We start from the raw sequence: 19,322 nt of genomic DNA, 5'->3' as shown, positions 1-19,322 counted from the left end.
AACTCAAGATGATACAATCATGATGTGTTACGTCATGTTAAAGATCTCGTCGAGATGGTTCATTTGAGTCTTTGTTTAAGAAATTTGGATTTAATTGCCGAAGTTATCGAGCTTCAAAGTGTGAATAATTACAAAAACTGTATGTTTGAGCTCATAAAGTACTATTTTTCGTGGAAACTCAAGATGATACAATCATGATGTGTTACGTCATGTTAAAGATCTCGTCGAGATGGTTCATTTGAGTCTTTGTTTAAGAAATTTGGAATTTAATTGCCGAAGTTATCGAGCTTCAAATTTTGAATAATCACAAAACTGTATGTTTGAGCTCATAAAGTACTATTTTTCGTGGAAACTCAAGATGATACAATCATGATGTGTTACGTCATGTTAAAGATCTCGTCGAGATGGTTCATTTGAGTCTTTGTTTAAGAAATTTGGAATTTAATTGCCGAAGTTATCGAGCTTCAAAGTGTGAAAAATCACAAAAACTGAATGTTTGAGCTCATAAAGTACTATTTTTCTTGGAAACTCAAGATGATACAATCATGATGTGTTACGTCATGTTAAAGATCTCGTAGAGATGGTTCATTTGAGACTTTGTTTAAGAAATTTGGAATTTAATTGCCGAAGTTATCGAGCTTCAAAGTGTGAAAAATCACAAAAACTGTATGTTTGAGCTCATAAGGTACTATCTTTCGTGGAAACTCAAGATGATACAATCATGATGTGTTACGTCATGTTAAAGATCTCGTCGAGATGGTTCATTTGAGTCTTTGTTTAAGAAATTTGGAATTTAATTGCCGAAGTTATCGAGCTTCAAAGTGTGAAAAATCACAAAAACTGTATGTTTGTGCTCATAAAGTACTATTTTTCTTGGAAACTCAAGATGATACAATCATGATGTGTTACGTCATGTTAAAGATCTCGTCGAGATGGTTCATTTGAGTCTCCGTTTAAGAAATTTGGTCCTCATTGACCGAAGTTATCGAGCTTCAAAATGTGAAAAGTTACAAATATTATATGTTTCAGCTCATAAAGTACTATTTTTCTTGGAATCTCAAGATGATACAGTCATGATGTGTTACGTCATGTTAAAGATCTCGTAGAGATGGTTCATTTGAGACTTTGTTTAAGAAATTTGGAATTTAATTGCCGAAGTTATCGAGCTTCAAAGTGTGAATAATCACAAAAACTGTATGTTTGAGCTCATAAAGTACTATTTTTCTTGGAATCTCAAGATGATACAATCATGATGTGTTACGTAATGTTAAAGATCTCGTCGAGATGGTTAATTTGAGTCTTTGTTTAAGAAATTTGGAATTTATTTGCCGAAGTTATCGAGCTTCAAAGTGTGAATAATCACAAAAACTGTATGTTTGAGCTCATAAAGTACTATTTTTCGTGGAAACTCAAGATGATACAATCATGATGTGTTACGTCATGTTAAAGATCTCGTCGAGATGGTTCATTTGAGTCTTTGTTTAAGAAATTTGGAATTTAATTGCCGAAGTTATCGAGCTTCAAAGTGTGAAAAATCACAAAAACTGAATGTTTGAGCTCATAAAGTACTATTTTTCTTGGAAACTCAAGATGATACAATCATGATGGGTTACGTCATGTTAAAGATCTCGTAGAGATGGTTCATTTGAGACTTTGTTTAAGAAATTTGGAATTTAATTGCCGAAGTTATCGAGCTTCAAAGTGTGAAAAATCACAAAAACTGTATGTTTGAGCTCATAAGGTACTATCTTTCGTGGAAACTCAAGATGATACAATCATGATGTGTTACGTCATGTTAAAGATCTCGTCGAGATGGTTCATTTGAGTCTTTGTTTAAGAAATTTGGAATTTAATTGCCGAAGTTATCGAGCTTCAAAGTGTGAAAAATCACAAAAACTGAATGTTTGAGCTCATAAAGTACTATTTTTCTTGGAAACTCAAGATGATACTATCATGATGTTTTACGTCTTGTTATAGATCTCGTCGAGATGGTTCATTTGAGTCTTTGTTTAAGAAATTTGGAATTTATTTGCCGAAGTTATCGAGCTTCAAAGTGTGAAAAATCACAAATATTATATGTTTGAGCTCATAAAGTACTATTTTTCGTGGAAAGTCAAGATGATACAGTCATGATGTGTTACGTCTTGTTATAGATCTCGTCGAGATGGTTCATTTGAGTCTTTGTTTAAGAAATTTGGAATTTATTTGCCGAAGTTATCGAGCTTCAAAATGTGAAAAGTTACAAATATTATATGTTTCAGCTCATAAAGTACTATTTTTCTTGGAAATTCAACAAGATGCAATCATGATGTGTTGTGACATCTTCAAAATCTCGTCGAGCTGATTAATTGGACACTTTCTTTAACAAATTTGATACTCACTTGCCGAAGTTATCGAACTTCAAATTTTGAAAAGTCTCAAAAGTTATATGTTTGAGCACTTAAAGTACTATTTTTCTTGGAAATTTAACAAGATGCAATGATGATTTGTTGTGACATCTTAATGATCTCGTCGAGCTGATTAATTGGACACTTTGTTTAACCAATTTGGTCCTCATTTGCCGAAGTTATCGAGCTTCAAAGTTTGAAAAGTCAAAAAAGTTGTGTGTTGAACACATAAAGTACTATTTTTCTTGGAAATTGAACATCATGCAATCATGATGTGTTGTGACATCTTCAAAATCTCGTCGAGCTGATTAATTGGACACTTTCTTTAACAAATTTGGTCCTCATTTGCCGAAGTTATCGAGCTTCAAAGTTTGAAAAGTCAAAAAAGTTGTTTGTTGAACACATAAAGTACTATTTTTCTTAGAAATTGAACATCATGCAATCATGATGTGTTGTGACATCTTCAAAATCTCGTCGAGCTGATTAATTGGACACTTTCTTTAACAAATTTGATACTCATTTGCCGAAGTTATCGAGCTTCAAATTTTGAAAAGTCTCAAAAGTTGTGTGTTTGAGCACTTAAAGTACTATTTTTCTTTGAAATTCAACATCATGCAATCATGATTTGTTGTGACATCTTAATGATCTCGTCGAGCTGATTAATTGGACACTTTGTTTAACAAATTTGATACTCATTTGACGATGTTATCGAGCTTCAAATTTTGAAAAGTCTCAAAAGTTATGTGTTTGAGCACTTAAAGTACTATTTTTCTTTGAAATTGAACATCATGCAATCATGATGTGTTGTGACATCTTCAAAATCTCGTCGAGCTGATTAATTGGACACTTTGTTTAACAAATTTGGAACTCATTTGCCGATGTTATCGAGCTTCAAATTTTGAAAAGTCTCAAAAGTTGTGTGTTTGAGCACTTAAAGTACTATTTTTCTTTGAAATTCAACATCATGCAATCATGATGTGTTGTGACATCTTCAAAATCTCGTCGAGCTGATTAATTGGACACTTTGTTTAACAAATTTGGTACTCATTTGCCGATGTTATCGAGCTTCAAATTTTGAAAAGTCTCAAAAGTTGTGTGTTTGAGCACTTAAAGTACTATTTTTCTTTGACATTCAACATCATGCAATCATGATGTGTTGTGACATCTTCAAAATCTCGTCGAGCTGATTAATTGGACACTTTCTTTAACAAATTTGATACTCATTTGCCGAAGTTATCGAGCTTCACAGTTTGAAAAGTCAAAAAAGTTGTGTGTTGAACACATAAAGTACTATTTTTCTTGGAAATTCAACAAGATGCAATCATGATGTGTTGTGACATCTTCAAAATCTCGTCGAGCTGATTAATTGGACACTTTCTTTAACAAATTTGATACTCACTTGCCGAAGTTATCGAACTTCAAATTTTGAAAAGTCTCAAAAGTTATGTGTTTGAGCACTTAAAGTACTATTTTTCTTGGAAATTCAACAAGATGCAATGATTATTTGTTGTGACATCTTAATGATCTCGTCGAGCTGATTAATTGGACACTTTGTTTAACCAATTTGGTCCTCATTTGCCGAAGTTATCGAGCTTCAAAGTTTGAAAAGTCAAAAAAGTTGTGTGTTGAACACATAAAGTACTATTTTTCTTGGAAATTGAACATCATGCAATCATGATGTGTTGTGACATCTTCAAAATCTCGTCGAGCTGATTAATTGGACACTTTCTTTAACAAATTTGATACTCATTTGCCGATGTTATCGAGCTTCAAATTTTGAAAAGTCTCAAAAGTTGTGTGTTTGAGCACTTAAAGTCCTATTTTTCTTTGAAATTGAACATCATGCAATCATGATGTGTTGTGACATCTTCAAAATCTCGTCGAGCTGATTAATTGGACACTTTGTTTAACAAATTTGGTCCTCATTTGCCGAAGTTATCGAGCTTCAAAGTTTGAAAAGTCAAAAAAGTTGTGTGTTGAACACATAAAGTACTATTTTTCTTGGAAATTGAACATTATGCAATCATGATGTGTTGTGACATCTTCAAAATCTCGTCGAGCTGATTAATTGGACACTTTCTTTAACAAATTTGATACTCATTTGCCGATGTTATCGAGCTTCAAATTTTGAAAAGTCTCAAAAGTTGTGTGTTTGAGCACTTAAAGTCCTATTTTTCTTTGAAATTGAACATCATGCAATCATGATGTGTTGTGACATCTTCAAAATCTCGTCGAGCTGATTAATTGGACACTTTGTTTAACCAATTTTGTCCTCATTTGCCGAAGTTATCGAGCTTCACAGTTTGAAAAGTCAAAAAAGTTGTGTGTTGAACACATAAAGTACTATTTTTCTTGGAAATTCAACAAGATGGAATCATGATGTGTTGTGACATCTTCAAAATCTCTTCGAGCTGATTAATTGGACACTTTCTTTACAAATTTGATACTCATTTGCCGAAGTTATCGAGCTTCAAAGTTTGAAAAGTCAAAAAAGTTGCGTGTTAAACACATAAAGTACTATTTTTCTTGGAAAGTGAACATCATACAATCATGATGTGTTGTGACATCTTCAAAATCTCGTCGAGCTGATTAATTGGACACTTCCTTTAACAAATTTGATACTCATTTGCCGAAGTTATCGAGCTTCAAAGTTTGAAAAGTCAAAAAAGTTGTGTGTTGAACACATAAAGAACTATTTTTCTTGGAAATTGAACATCATGCAATCATGATGTGTTGTGACATCTTCAAAATCTCGTCGAGCTGATTAATTGGACACTTTCTTTAACAAATTTGATACTCATTTGCCGAAGTTATCGAGCTTCAAATTTTGAAAAGTCTCAAAAGTTGTGTGTTTGAGCACTTAAAGTACTATTTTTCTTTGAAATTCAACATCATGCAATCATGATGTGTTGTGACATCTTCAAAATCTCGTCGAGCTGATTAATTGGACACTTTCTTTAACAAATTTGATACTCATTTGCCGATGTTATCGAGCTTCAAATTTTGAAAAGTCTCAAAAGTTGTGTGTTTGAGCACTTAAAGTACTATTTTTCTTTGAAATTGAACATCATGCAATCATGATGTGTTGTGACATCTTCAAAATCTCGTCGAGCTGATTAATTGGACACTTTGTTTAACAAATTTTGTCCTCATTTGCCGAAGTTATCGAGCTTCAAATTTTGAAAAGTCAAAAAAGTTGTGTGTTGAACACATAAAGTACTATTTTTCTTGGAAATTCAACAAGATGCAATCATGATGTGTTGTGACATCTTCAAAATCTCGTCGAGCTGATTAATTGGACACTTTGTTTAACAAATTTGGTCCTCATTTGCCGAAGTTATCGAGCTTCAAATTTTGAAAAGTCAAAAAAGTTGTGTGTTGAACACATAAAGTACTATTTTTCTTGGAAATTCAACAAGATGCAATCATGATGTGTTGTGACATCTTCAAAATCTCGTCGTGCTGATTAATTGGACACTTTCTTTAACAAATTTGATACTTATTTGCCGAAGTTATCGAGCTTCAAATTTTGAAAAGTCTCAAAAGTTGTGTGTTTGAGCACTTAAAGTACTATTTTTCTTGGAAATTGAACATCATGCAATCATGATGTGTTGTGACATCTTCAAAATCTGGTCGAGTTGATTAATTGGACACTTTCTTTAACAAATTTGATACTCATTTGCCGAAGTTATCGAGCTTCAAAGTTTGAAAAGTCAAAAAAGTTGTTTGTTGAACACATAAAGTACTATTTTTCTTAGAAATTGAACATCATGCAATCATGATGTGTTGTGACATCTTCAAAATCTGGTCGAGCTGATTAATTGGACACTTTCTTTAACAAATTTGATACTCATTTGCCGAAGTTATCGAGCTTCAAAGTTTGAAAAGTCAAAAAATTTGCGTGTTAAACACATAAAGTACTATTTTTCTTGGAAAGTGAACATCATACAATCATGATGTGTTGTGACATCTTCAAAATCTCGTCGAGCTGATTAATTGGACACTTTCTTTAACAAATTTGATACTCATTTGCCGAAGTTATCGAGCTTCAAAGTTTGAAAAGTCAAAAAAGTTGTGTGTTGAACACATAAAGAACTATTTTTCTTGGAAATTGAACATCATGCAATCATGATGTGTTGTGACATCTTCAAAATCTCGTCGTGCTGATTAATTGGACACTTTATTAACAAATTTGATACTCATTTGCCGATGTTATCGAGCTTCAAATTTTGAAAAGTCTCAAAAGTTGTGTGTTTGAGCACTTAAAGTACTATTTTTCTTTGAAATTGAACATCATGCAATCATGATGTGTTGTGTCATCTTCAAAATCTCGTCGAGCTGATTAATTGGACACTTTCTTTAACAAATTTGATACTCATTTGCCGAAGTTATCGAGCTTCAAAGTTTGAAAAGTCAAAAAAGTTGTGTGTTGAACACATAAAGTACTATTTTTCTTGGAAATTGAACATCATGCAATCATGATGTGTTGTGACATCTTCAAAATCTGGTCGAGTTGATTAATTGGACACTTTCTTTAACAAATTTGATACTCATTTGCCGAAGTTATCGAGCTTCAAAGTTTGAAAAGTCAAAAAAGTTGTTTGTTGAACACATAAAGTACTATTTTTCTTAGAAATTGAACATCATGCAATCATGATGTGTTGTGACATCTTCAAAATCTGGTCGAGCTGATTAATTGGACACTTTCTTTAACAAATTTGATACTCATTTGCCGAAGTTATCGAGCTTCAAAGTTTGAAAAGTCAAAAAATTTGCGTGTTAAACACATATAGTACTATTTTTCTTGGAAAGTGAACATCATACAATCATGATGTGTTGTGACATCTTCAAAATCTCGTCGAGCTGATTAATTGGACACTTTCTTTAACAAATTTGATACTCATTTGCCGAAGTTATCGAGCTTCAAAGTTTGAAAAGTCAAAAAAGTTGTGTGTTGAACACATAAAGAACTATTTTTCTTGGAAATTGAACATCATGCAATCATGATGTGTTGTGACATCTTCAAAATCTCGTCGAGCTGATTAATTGGACACTTTATTAACAAATTTGATACTCATTTGCCGATGTTATCGAGCTTCAAATTTTGAAAAGTCTCAAAAGTTGTGTGTTTGAGCACTTAAAGTCCTATTTTTCTTGGAAATTGAACATCATGCAATCATGATGTGTTGTGACATCTTCAAAATCTCGTCGAGCTGATTAATTGGACACTTTCTATAACAAATTTGATACTCATTTGCCGAAGTTATCGAGCTTCAAATTTTGAAAAGTCTCAAAAGTTGTGTGTTTGAGCACTTAAAGTCCTATTTTTCTTTGAAATTGAACATCATGCAATCATGATGTGTTGTGACATCTTCAAAATCTCGTTGAGCTGATTAATTGGACACTTTGTTTAACCAATTTTGTCCTCATTTGCCGAAGTTATCGAGCTTCACAGTTTGAAAAGTCAAAAAAGTTGTTTGTTGAACACATAAAGTACTATTTTTCTTGGAAATTGAACATCATACAATCATGATGTGTTGTGACATCTTCAAAATCTCGTCGAGCTGATTAATTGGACACTTTCTTTAACAAATTTGATACTCATTTGCCGAAGTTATCGAGCTTCAAAGTTTGAAAAGTCAAAAAATTTGCGTGTTAAACACATAAAGTACTATTTTTCTTGGAAAGTGAACATCATACAATCATGATGTGTTGTGACATCTTCAAAATCTCGTCGAGATGATTAATTGGACACTTTGTTTAACAAATTTGGTACTCATTTGCCGATGTTATCGAGCTTCAAATTTTGAAAAGTCTCAAAAGTTGTGTGTTTGAGCACTTAAAGTCCTATTTTTCTTTGAAATTGAACATCATGCAATCATGATGTGTTGTGACATCTTCAAAATCTCGTCGAGCTGATTAATTGGACACTTTCTTTAACAAATTTGATACTCATTTGCCGATGTTATCGAGCTTCAAATTTTGAAAAGTCTCAAAAGTTGTGTGTTTGAGCACTTAAAGTACTATTTTTCTTTGAAATTGAACATCATGCAATCATGATGTGTTGTGACATCTTCAAAATCTCGTCGAGCTGATTAATTGGATACTTTGTTTAACAAATTTGGTACTCATTTGCCGATGTTATCGAGCTTCAAATTTTGAAAAGTCTCAAAAGTTGTGTGTTTGAGCTCTTAAAGTACTATTTTTCTTTGAAATTCAACATCATGCAATCATGATGTGTTGTGACATCTTCAAAATCTCGTCGAGCTGATTAATTGCACACTCTCTTTAACAAAGTTGATACTCATTTGCCGAAGTTATCGAGCTTCAAAGTTTGAAAAGTCAAAAAAGTTGTGTGTTGAACACATAAAGTACTATTTTTCTTGGAAATTGAACATCATGCAATCATGATGTGTTGTGACATCTTCAAAATCTCGTCGAGCTGATTAATTGGACACTTTATTAACAAATTTGATACTCATTTGCCGATGTTATCGAGCTTCAAATTTTGAAAAGTCTCAAAAGTTGTGTGTTTGAGCACTTAAAGTCCTATTTTTTTTTTAAATTGAACATCATGCAATCATGATGTGTTGTGACATCTTCAAAATCTCGTCGAGCTGATTAATTGGACACTTTGTTTAACCAATTTTGTCCTCATTTGCCGAAGTTATCGAGCTTCAAAGTTTGAAAAGTCAAAAAAGTTGTTTGTTGAACACATAAAGTACTATTTTTCTTAGAAATTGAACATCATGCAATCATGATGTGTTGTGACATCTTCAAAATCTGGTCGAGCTGATTAATTGGACACTTTCTTTAACAAATTTGATACTCATTTGCCGAAGTTATCGAGCTTCACAGTTTGAAAAGTCAAAAAAGTTGTGTGTTGAACACATAAAGTACTATTTTTCTTGGAAATTGAACATCATGCAATCATGATGTGTTGTGACATCTTCAAAATCTCGTCGAGCTGATTAATTGGACACTTTGTTTAACCAATTTTGTCCTCATTTGCCGAAGTTATCGAGCTTCACAGTTTGAAAAGTCAAAAAAGTTGTGTGTTGAACACATAAAGTACTATTTTTCTTGGAAATTGAACATCATGCAATCATGATGTGTTGTGACATCTTCAAAATCTCGTCGAGCTGATTAATTGGACACTTTCTTTAACAAATTTGATACTCATTTGCCGAAGTTATCGAGCTTCAAATTTTGAAAAGTCTCAAAAGTTGTGTGTTTGAGCACTTAAAGTACTATTTTTCTTTGAAATTGAACATCATGCAATCATGATGTGTTGTGACATCTTCAAAATCTCGTCGAGCTGATTAATTGGACACTTTGTTTAACAAAGTTGATACTCATTTGCCGAAGTTATCGAGCTTCAAAGTTTGAAAAGTGAAAAAAGTTGTGTGTTGAACACATAAAGTACTATTTTTCTTGGAAATTGAACATCATGCAATCATGATGTGTTGTGACATCTTCAAAATCTCGTCGAGCTGATTAATTGGACACTTTATTAACAAATTTGATACTCATTTGCCGATGTTATCGAGCTTCAAATTTTGAAAAGTCTCAAAAGTTGTGTGTTTGAGCACTTAAAGTCCTATTTTTCTTTGAAATTGAACATCATGCAATCATGATGTGTTGTGACATCTTCAAAATCTCGTCGAGCTGATTAATTGGACACTTTGTTTAACCAATTTTGTCCTCATTTGCCGAAGTTATCGAGCTTCACAGTTTGAAAAGTCAAAAAAGTTGTGTGTTGAACACATAAAGTACTATTTTTCTTGGAAATTGAACATCATGCAATCATGATGTGTTGTGACATCTTCAAAATCTCGTCGAGCTGATTAATTGGACACTTTGTTTAACCAATTTTGTCCTCATTTGCCGAAGTTATCGAGCTTCACAGTTTGAAAAGTCAAAAAAGTTGTGTGTTGAACACATAAAGTACTATTTTTCTTGGAAATTGAACATCATGCAATCATGATGTGTTGTGACATCTTCAAAATCTCGTCGAGCTGATTAATTGGACACTTTCTTTAACAAATTTGATACTCATTTGCCGAAGTTATCGAGCTTCAAATTTTGAAAAGTCTCAAAAGTTGTGTGTTTGAGCACTTAAAGTACTATTTTTCTTTGAAATTGAACATCATGCAATCATGATGTGTTGTGACATCTTCAAAATCTCGTCGAGCTGATTAATTGGACACTTTGTTTAACCAATTTTGTCCTCATTTGCCGAAGTTATCGAGCTTCACAGTTTGAAAAGTCAAAAAAGTTGTGTGTTGAACACATAAAGTACTATTTTTCTTGGAAATTGAACATCATGCAATCATGATGTGTTGTGACATCTTCAAAATCTCGTCGAGCTGATTAATTGGACACTTTCTTTAACAAATTTGGTCCTCATTTGCCGAAGTTATCGAGCTTCAAAGTTTGAAAAGTCAAAAAAGTTGTGTGTTGAACACATAAAGTACTATTTTTCTTGGAAATTGAACATCATACAATCATGATGTGTTGTGACATCTTCAAAATCTCGTCGAGCTGATTAATTGGACACTTTCTTTAACAAATTTGATACTCACTTGCCGAAGTTATCGAACTTCAAATTTTGAAAAGTCTCAAAAGTTATGTGTTTGAGCACTTAAAGTACTATTTTTCTTGGAAATTCAACAAGATGCAATGATGATTTGTTGTGACATCTTAATGATCTCGTCGAGCTGATTAATTGGACACTTTGTTTAACCAATTTGGTCCTCATTTGCCGAAGTTATCGAGCTTCAAAGTTTGAAAAGTCAAAAAAGTTGTGTGTTGAACACATAAAGTACTATTTTTCTTGGAAATTGAACATCATGCAATCATGATGTGTTGTGTCATCTTCAAAATCTCGTCGAGCTGATTAATTGGACACTTTCTTTAACAAATTTGATACTCATTTGCCGATGTTATCGAGCTTCAAATTTTGAAAAGTCTCAAAAGTTGTGTGTTTGAGCACTTAAAGTACTATTTTTCTTTGAAATTGAACATCATGCAATCATGATGTGTTGTGACATCTTCAAAATCTCGTCGAGCTGATTAATTGGACACTTTGTTTAACAAATTTTGTCCTCATTTGCCGAAGTTATCGAGCTTCAAAGTTTGAAAAGTCAAAAAAGTTGTGTCTTTGAGCACCTAAAGTACTATTTTTCTTGGAAATTCAACAAGATGCAATCATGATGTGTTGTGACATCTTCAAAATCTCGTCGAGCTGATTAATTGGACACTTTGTTTAACAAATTTGGTCCTCATTTGCCGAAGTTATCGAGCTTCAAAGTTTGAAAAGTCAAAAAAGTTGTGTGTTGAACACATAAAGTACTATTTTTCTTGGAAATTGAACATCATGCAATCATGATGTTTTGTGACATCTTAAAAATCTCGTCGAGCTGATTAATTGGACACTTTCTTTAACAAATTTGATACTCACTTGCCGAAGTTATCGAACTTCAAATTTTGAAAAGTCTCAAAAGTTATGTGTTTGAGCACTTAAAGTACTATTTTTCTTGGAAATTCAACAAGATGCAATCATGATGTGTTGTGACATCTTCAAAATCTCGTCGAGCTGATTAATTGGACACTTTGTTTAACAAATTTGGTACTCATTTGCCGAAGTTATCGAGCTTCAAATTTTGAAAAGTCTCAAAAGTTGTGTGTTTGAGCACTTAAAGTACTATTTTTCTTTGAAATTCAACATCATGCAATCATGATGTGTAGTGACATCTTAATGATCTCGTCGAGCTGATTAATTGGACACTTTGTTTAACCAATTTGGTCCTCATTTGCCGAAGTTATCGAGCTTCAAAGTTTGAAAAGTCAAAAAAGTTGTGTGTTGAACACATAAAGTACTATTTTTCTTGGAAATTGAACATCATGCAATCATGATGTGTTGTGACATCTTCAAAATCTCGTCGAGCTGATTAATTGGACACTTTCTTTAACAAATTTGGTCCTCATTTGCCGAAGTTATCGAGCTTCAAAGTTTGAAAAGTCAAAAAAGTTGTGTGTTGAACACATAAAGTACTATTTTTCTTGGAAATTCAACAAGATGCAATCATGATGTGTTGTGACATCTTCAAAATCTCGTCGAGCTGATTAATTGGACACTTTCTTTAACAAATTTGATACTCACTTGCCGAAGTTATCGAACTTCAAATTTTGAAAAGTCTCAAAAGTTATGTGTTTGAGCACTTAAAGTACTATTTTTTTTTTAAATTGAACATCATGCAATCATGATGTGTTGTGACATCTTCAAAATCTCGTCGAGCTGATTAATTGGACACTTTGTTTAACCAATTTTGTCCTCATTTGCCGAAGTTATCGAGCTTCACAGTTTGAAAAGTCAAAAAAGTTGTGTGTTGAACACATAAAGTACTATTTTTCTTGGAAATTGAACATCATGCAATCATGATGTGTTGTGACATCTTCAAAATCTCGTCGAGCAGATTAATTGGACACTTTCTTTAACAAATTTGATACTCACTTGCCGAAGTTATCGAACTTCAAATTTTGAAAAGTCTCAAAAGTTATGTGTTTGAGCACTTAAAGTACTATTTTTCTTGGAAATTCAACAAGATGCAATCATGATGTGTTGTGACATCTTCAAAATCTCGTCGAGCTGATTAATTGGACATTTTGTTTAACAAATTTGGTACTCATTTGCCGAAGTTATCGAGCTTCAAATTTTGAAAAGTCTCAAAAGTTGTGTGTTTGAGCACTTAAAGTACTATTTTTCTTTGAAATTCAACATCATGCAATCATGATGTGTTATGACATCTTCAAAATCTCGTCGAGCTGATTAATTGGACACTTTCTTTAACAAATTTGATACTCATTTGCCGAAGTTATCGAGCTTCACAGTTTGAAAAGTCAAAAAAGTTGTGTGTTGAACACATAAAGTACTATTTTTCTTGGAAATTCAACAAGATGCAATCATGATGTGTTGTGACATCTTCAAAATCTCGTCGAGCTGATTAATTGGACACTTTCTTTAACAAATTTGATACTCACTTGCCGAAGTTATCGAACTTCAAATTTTGAAAAGTCTCAAAAGTTATGTGTTTGAGCACTTAAAGTACTATTTTTCTTGGAAATTCAACAAGATGCAATGATGATTTGTTGTGACATCTTAATGATCTCGTCGAGCTGATTAATTGGACACTTTGTTTAACCAATTTGGTCCTCATTTGCCGAAGTTATCGAGCTTCAAAGTTTGAAAAGTCAAAAAAAATGTGTGTTGAACACATAAAGTACTATTTTTCTTGGAAATTGAACATCATGCAATCATGATGTGTTGTGACATCTTCAAAATCTCGTCGAGCTGATTAATTGGACACTTTCTTTAACAAATTTGATACTCATTTGCCGAAGTTATCGAGCTTCAAAGTTTGAAAAGTCAAAAAAGTTGTGTGTTGAACACATAAAGTACTATTTTTCTTGGAAATTCAACAAGATGCAATCATGATGTGTTGTGACATCTTCAAAATCTCTTCGAGCTGATTAATTGGACACTTTCTTTAACAAATTTGATACTCATTTGCCGAAGTTATCGAGCTTCAAATTTTGAAAAGTCTCAAAAGTTGTGTGTTTGAGCACTTAAAGTACTATTTTTCTTTGAAATTGAACATCATGCAATCATGATGTGTTGTGTCATCTTCAAAATCTCGTCGAGCTGATTAATTGGACACTTTCTTTAACAAATTTGATACTCATTTGCCGAAGTTATCGAGCTTCAAAGTTTGAAATGTCAAAAAAGTTGTGTGTTGAACACATAAAGTACTATTTTTCTTGGAAATTGAACATCATGCAATCATGATGTGTTGTGACATCTTCAAAATCTGGTCGAGCTGAATAATTGGACACTTTCTTTAACAAATTTGATACTCATTTGCCGAAGTTATCGAGCTTCAAAGTTTGAAAAGTCAAAAAAGTTGTTTGTTGAACACATAAAGTACTATTTTTCTTAGAAATTGAACATCATGCAATCATGATGTGTTGTGACATCTTCAAAATCTGGTCGAGCTGATTAATTGGACACTTTCTTTAACAATTTTGATACTCATTTGCCGAAGTTATCGAGCTTCAAATTTTGAAAAGTCTCAAAAGTTGTGTGTTTGAGCACTTAAAGTACTATTTTTCTTTGAAATTCAACAAGATGCAATCATGATGTGTTGTGACATCTTCAAAATCTCGTCGAGCTGATTAATTGGACACTTTCTTTAACAAATTTGATACTCATTTGCCGAAGTTATCGAGCTTCAAAGTTTGAAAAGTCAAAAAAGTTGTGTGTTGAACACATAAAGTACTATTTTTCTTGGAAATTCAACAAGATGCAATCATGATGTGTTGTGACATCTTCAAAATCTCGTCGAGCTGATTAATTGGACACTTTCTTTAACAAATTTGATACTCACTTGCCGAAGTTATCGAACTTCAAATTTTGAAAAGTCTCAAAAGTTATGTGTTTGAGCACTTAAAGTACTATTTTTCTTGGAAATTCAACAAGATGCAATGATGATTTGTTGTGACATCTTAATGATCTCGTCGAGCTGATTAATTGGACACTTAGTTTAACCAATTTGGTCCTCATTTGCCGAAGTTATCGAGCTTCAAAGTTTGAAAAGTCAAAAAAGTTGTGTGTTGAACACATAAAGTACTATTTTTCTTGGAAATTGAACATCATGCAATTATGATGTGTTGTGACATCTTCAAAATCTCGTCGAGCTGATTAATTGGACACTTTCTTTAACAAATTTGATACTCATTTGCCGAAGTTATCGAGCTTCAAATTTTGAAAAGTCTCAAAAGTTGTGTGTTTGAGCACTTAAAGTACTATTTTTCTTTGAAATTGAACATCATGCAATCATGATGTGTTGTGACATCTTCAAAATCTCGTCGAGCTGATTAATTGGACACTTTGTTTAACCAATTTTGTCCTCATTTGCCGAAGTTATCGAGCTTCACAGTTTGAAAAGTCAAAAAAGTTGTGTGTTGAACACATAAAGTACTATTTTTCTTGGAAATTGAACATCATGCAATCATGATGTGTTGTGACATCTTCAAAATCTCGTCGAGCTGATTAATTGGACACTTTCTTTAACAAATTTGGTCCTCATTTGCCGAAGTTATCGAGCTTCAAAGTTTGAAAAGTCAAAAAAGTTGTGTGTTGAACACATAAAGTACTATTTTTCTTGGAAATTGAACATCATACAATCATGATGTGTTGTGACATCTTCAAAATCTCGTCGAGCTGATTAATTGGACACTTTCTTTAACAAATTTGATACTCACTTGCCGAAGTTATCGAACTTCAAATTTTGAAAAGTCTCAAAAGTTATGTGTTTGAGCACTTAAAGTACTATTTTTCTTGGAAATTCAACAAGATGCAATGATGATTTGTTGTGACATCTTAATGATCTCGTCGAGCTGATTAATTGGACACTTTGTTTAACCAATTTGGTCCTCATTTGCCGAAGTTATCGAGCTTCAAAGTTTGAAAAGTCAAAAAAGTTGTGTGTTGAACACATAAAGTACTATTTTTCTTGGAAATTGAACATCATGCAATCATGATGTGTTGTGTCATCTTCAAAATCTCGTCGAGCTGATTAATTGGACACTTTCTTTAACAAATTTGATACTCATTTGCCGATGTTATCGAGCTTCAAATTTTGAAAAGTCTCAAAAGTTGTGTGTTTGAGCACTTAAAGTACTATTTTTCTTTGAAATTGAACATCATGCAATCATGATGTGTTGTGACATCTTCAAAATCTCGTCGAGCTGATTAATTGGACACTTTGTTTAACAAATTTTGTCCTCATTTGCCGAAGTTATCGAGCTTCAAAGTTTGAAAAGTCAAAAAAGTTGTGTCTTTGAGCACCTAAAGTACTATTTTTCTTGGAAATTCAACAAGATGCAATCATGATGTGTTGTGACATCTTCAAAATCTCGTCGAGCTGATTAATTGGACACTTTGTTTAACAAATTTGGTCCTCATTTGCCGAAGTTATCGAGCTTCAAAGTTTGAAAAGTCAAAAAAGTTGTGTGTTGAACACATAAAGTACTATTTTTCTTGGAAATTGAACATCATGCAATCATGATGTTTTGTGACATCTTAAAAATCTCGTCGAGCTGATTAATTGGACACTTTCTTTAACAAATTTGATACTCACTTGCCGAAGTTATCGAACTTCAAATTTTGAAAAGTCTCAAAAGTTATGTGTTTGAGCACTTAAAGTACTATTTTTCTTGGAAATTCAACAAGATGCAATCATGATGTGTTGTGACATCTTCAAAATCTCGTCGAGCTGATTAATTGGACACTTTGTTTAACAAATTTGGTACTCATTTGCCGAAGTTATCGAGCTTCAAATTTTGAAAAGTCTCAAAAGTTGTGTGTTTGAGCACTTAAAGTACTATTTTTCTTTGAAATTCAACATCATGCAATCATGATGTGTAGTGACATCTTAATGATCTCGTCGAGCTGATTAATTGGACACTTTGTTTAACCAATTTGGTCCTCATTTGCCGAAGTTATCGAGCTTCAAAGTTTGAAAAGTCAAAAAAGTTGTGTGTTGAACACATAAAGTACTATTTTTCTTGGAAATTGAACATCATGCAATCATGATGTGTTGTGACATCTTCAAAATCTCGTCGAGCTGATTAATTGGACACTTTCTTTAACAAATTTGGTCCTCATTTGCCGAAGTTATCGAGCTTCAAAGTTTGAAAAGTCAAAAAAGTTGTGTGTTGAACACATAAAGTACTATTTTTCTTGGAAATTCAACAAGATGCAATCATGATGTGTTGTGACATCTTCAAAATCTCGTCGAGCTGATTAATTGGACACTTTCTTTAACAAATTTGATACTCACTTGCCGAAGTTATCGAACTTCAAATTTTGAAAAGTCTCAAAAGTTATGTGTTTGAGCACTTAAAGTACTATTTTTTTTTTAAATTGAACATCATGCAATCATGATGTGTTGTGACATCTTCAAAATCTCGTCGAGCTGATTAATTGGACACTTTGTTTAACCAATTTTGTCCTCATTTGCCGAAGTTATCGAGCTTCACAGTTTGAAAAGTCAAAAAAGTTGTGTGTTGAACACATAAAGTACTATTTTTCTTGGAAATTGAACATCATGCAATCATGATGTGTTGTGACATCTTCAAAATCTCGTCGAGCAGATTAATTGGACACTTTCTTTAACAAATTTGATACTCACTTGCCGAAGTTATCGAACTTCAAATTTTGAAAAGTCTCAAAAGTTATGTGTTTGAGCACTTAAAGTACTATTTTTCTTGGAAATTCAACAAGATGCAATCATGATGTGTTGTGACATCTTCAAAATCTCGTCGAGCTGATTAATTGGACATTTTGTTTAACAAATTTGGTACTCATTTGCCGAAGTTATCGAGCTTCAAATTTTGAAAAGTCTCAAAAGTTGTGTGTTTGAGCACTTAAAGTACTATTTTTCTTTGAAATTCAACATCATGCAATCATGATGTGTTATGACATCTTCAAAATCTCGTCGAGCTGATTAATTGGACACTTTCTTTAACAAATTTGATACTCATTTGCCGAAGTTATCGAGCTTCACAGTTTGAAAAGTCAAAAAAGTTGTGTGTTGAACACATAAAGTACTATTTTTCTTGGAAATTCAACAAGATGCAATCATGATGTGTTGTGACATCTTCAAAATCTCGTCGAGCTGATTAATTGGACACTTTCTTTAACAAATTTGATACTCACTTGCCGAAGTTATCGAACTTCAAATTTTGAAAAGTCTCAAAAGTTATGTGTTTGAGCACTTAAAGTACTATTTTTCTTGGAAATTCAACAAGATGCAATGATGATTTGTTGTGACATCTTAATGATCTCGTCGAGCTGATTAATTGGACACTTTGTTTAACCAATTTGGTCCTCATTTGCCGAAGTTATCGAGCTTCAAAGTTTGAAAAGTCAAAAAAAATGTGTGTTGAACACATAAAGTACTATTTTTCTTGGAAATTGAACATCATGCAATCATGATGTGTTGTGACATCTTCAAAATCTCGTCGAGCTGATTAATTGGACACTTTCTTTAACAAATTTGATACTCATTTGCCGAAGTTATCGAGCTTCAAAGTTTGAAAAGTCAAAAAAGTTGTGTGTTGAACACATAAAGTACTATTTTTCTTGGAAATTCAACAAGATGCAATCATGATGTGTTGTGACATCTTCAAAATCTCTTCGAGCTGATTAATTGGACACTTTCTTTAACAAATTTGATACTCATTTGCCGAAGTTATCGAGCTTCAAATTTTGAAAAGTCTCAAAAGTTGTGTGTTTGAGCACTTAAAGTACTATTTTTCTTTGAAATTGAACATCATGCAATCATGATGTGTTGTGTCATCTTCAAAATCTCGTCGAGCTGATTAATTGGACACTTTCTTTAACAAATTTGATACTCATTTGCCGAAGTTATCGAGCTTCAAAGTTTGAAATGTCAAAAAAGTTGTGTGTTGAACACATAAAGTACTATTTTTCTTGGAAATTGAACATCATGCAATCATGATGTGTTGTGACATCTTCAAAATCTGGTCGAGCTGAATAATTGGACACTTTCTTTAACAAATTTGATACTCATTTGCCGAAGTTATCGAGCTTCAAAGTTTGAAAAGTCAAAAAAGTTGTTTGTTGAACACATAAAGTACTATTTTTCTTAGAAATTGAACATCATGCAATCATGATGTGTTGTGACATCTTCAAAATCTGGTCGAGCTGATTAATTGGACACTTTCTTTAACAATTTTGATACTCATTTGCCGAAGTTATCGAGCTTCAAATTTTGAAAAGTCTCAAAAGTTGTGTGTTTGAGCACTTAAAGTACTATTTTTCTTTGAAATTCAACAAGATGCAATCAT

This window comes from Euwallacea fornicatus, unplaced genomic scaffold (genome assembly GCF_040115645.1).
Source record: "Euwallacea fornicatus isolate EFF26 unplaced genomic scaffold, ASM4011564v1 scaffold_47, whole genome shotgun sequence".
Classification (NCBI taxonomy): domain Eukaryota; kingdom Metazoa; phylum Arthropoda; class Insecta; order Coleoptera; family Curculionidae; genus Euwallacea; species Euwallacea fornicatus.
Note: the sequence above shows the minus strand (reverse complement) of the source record.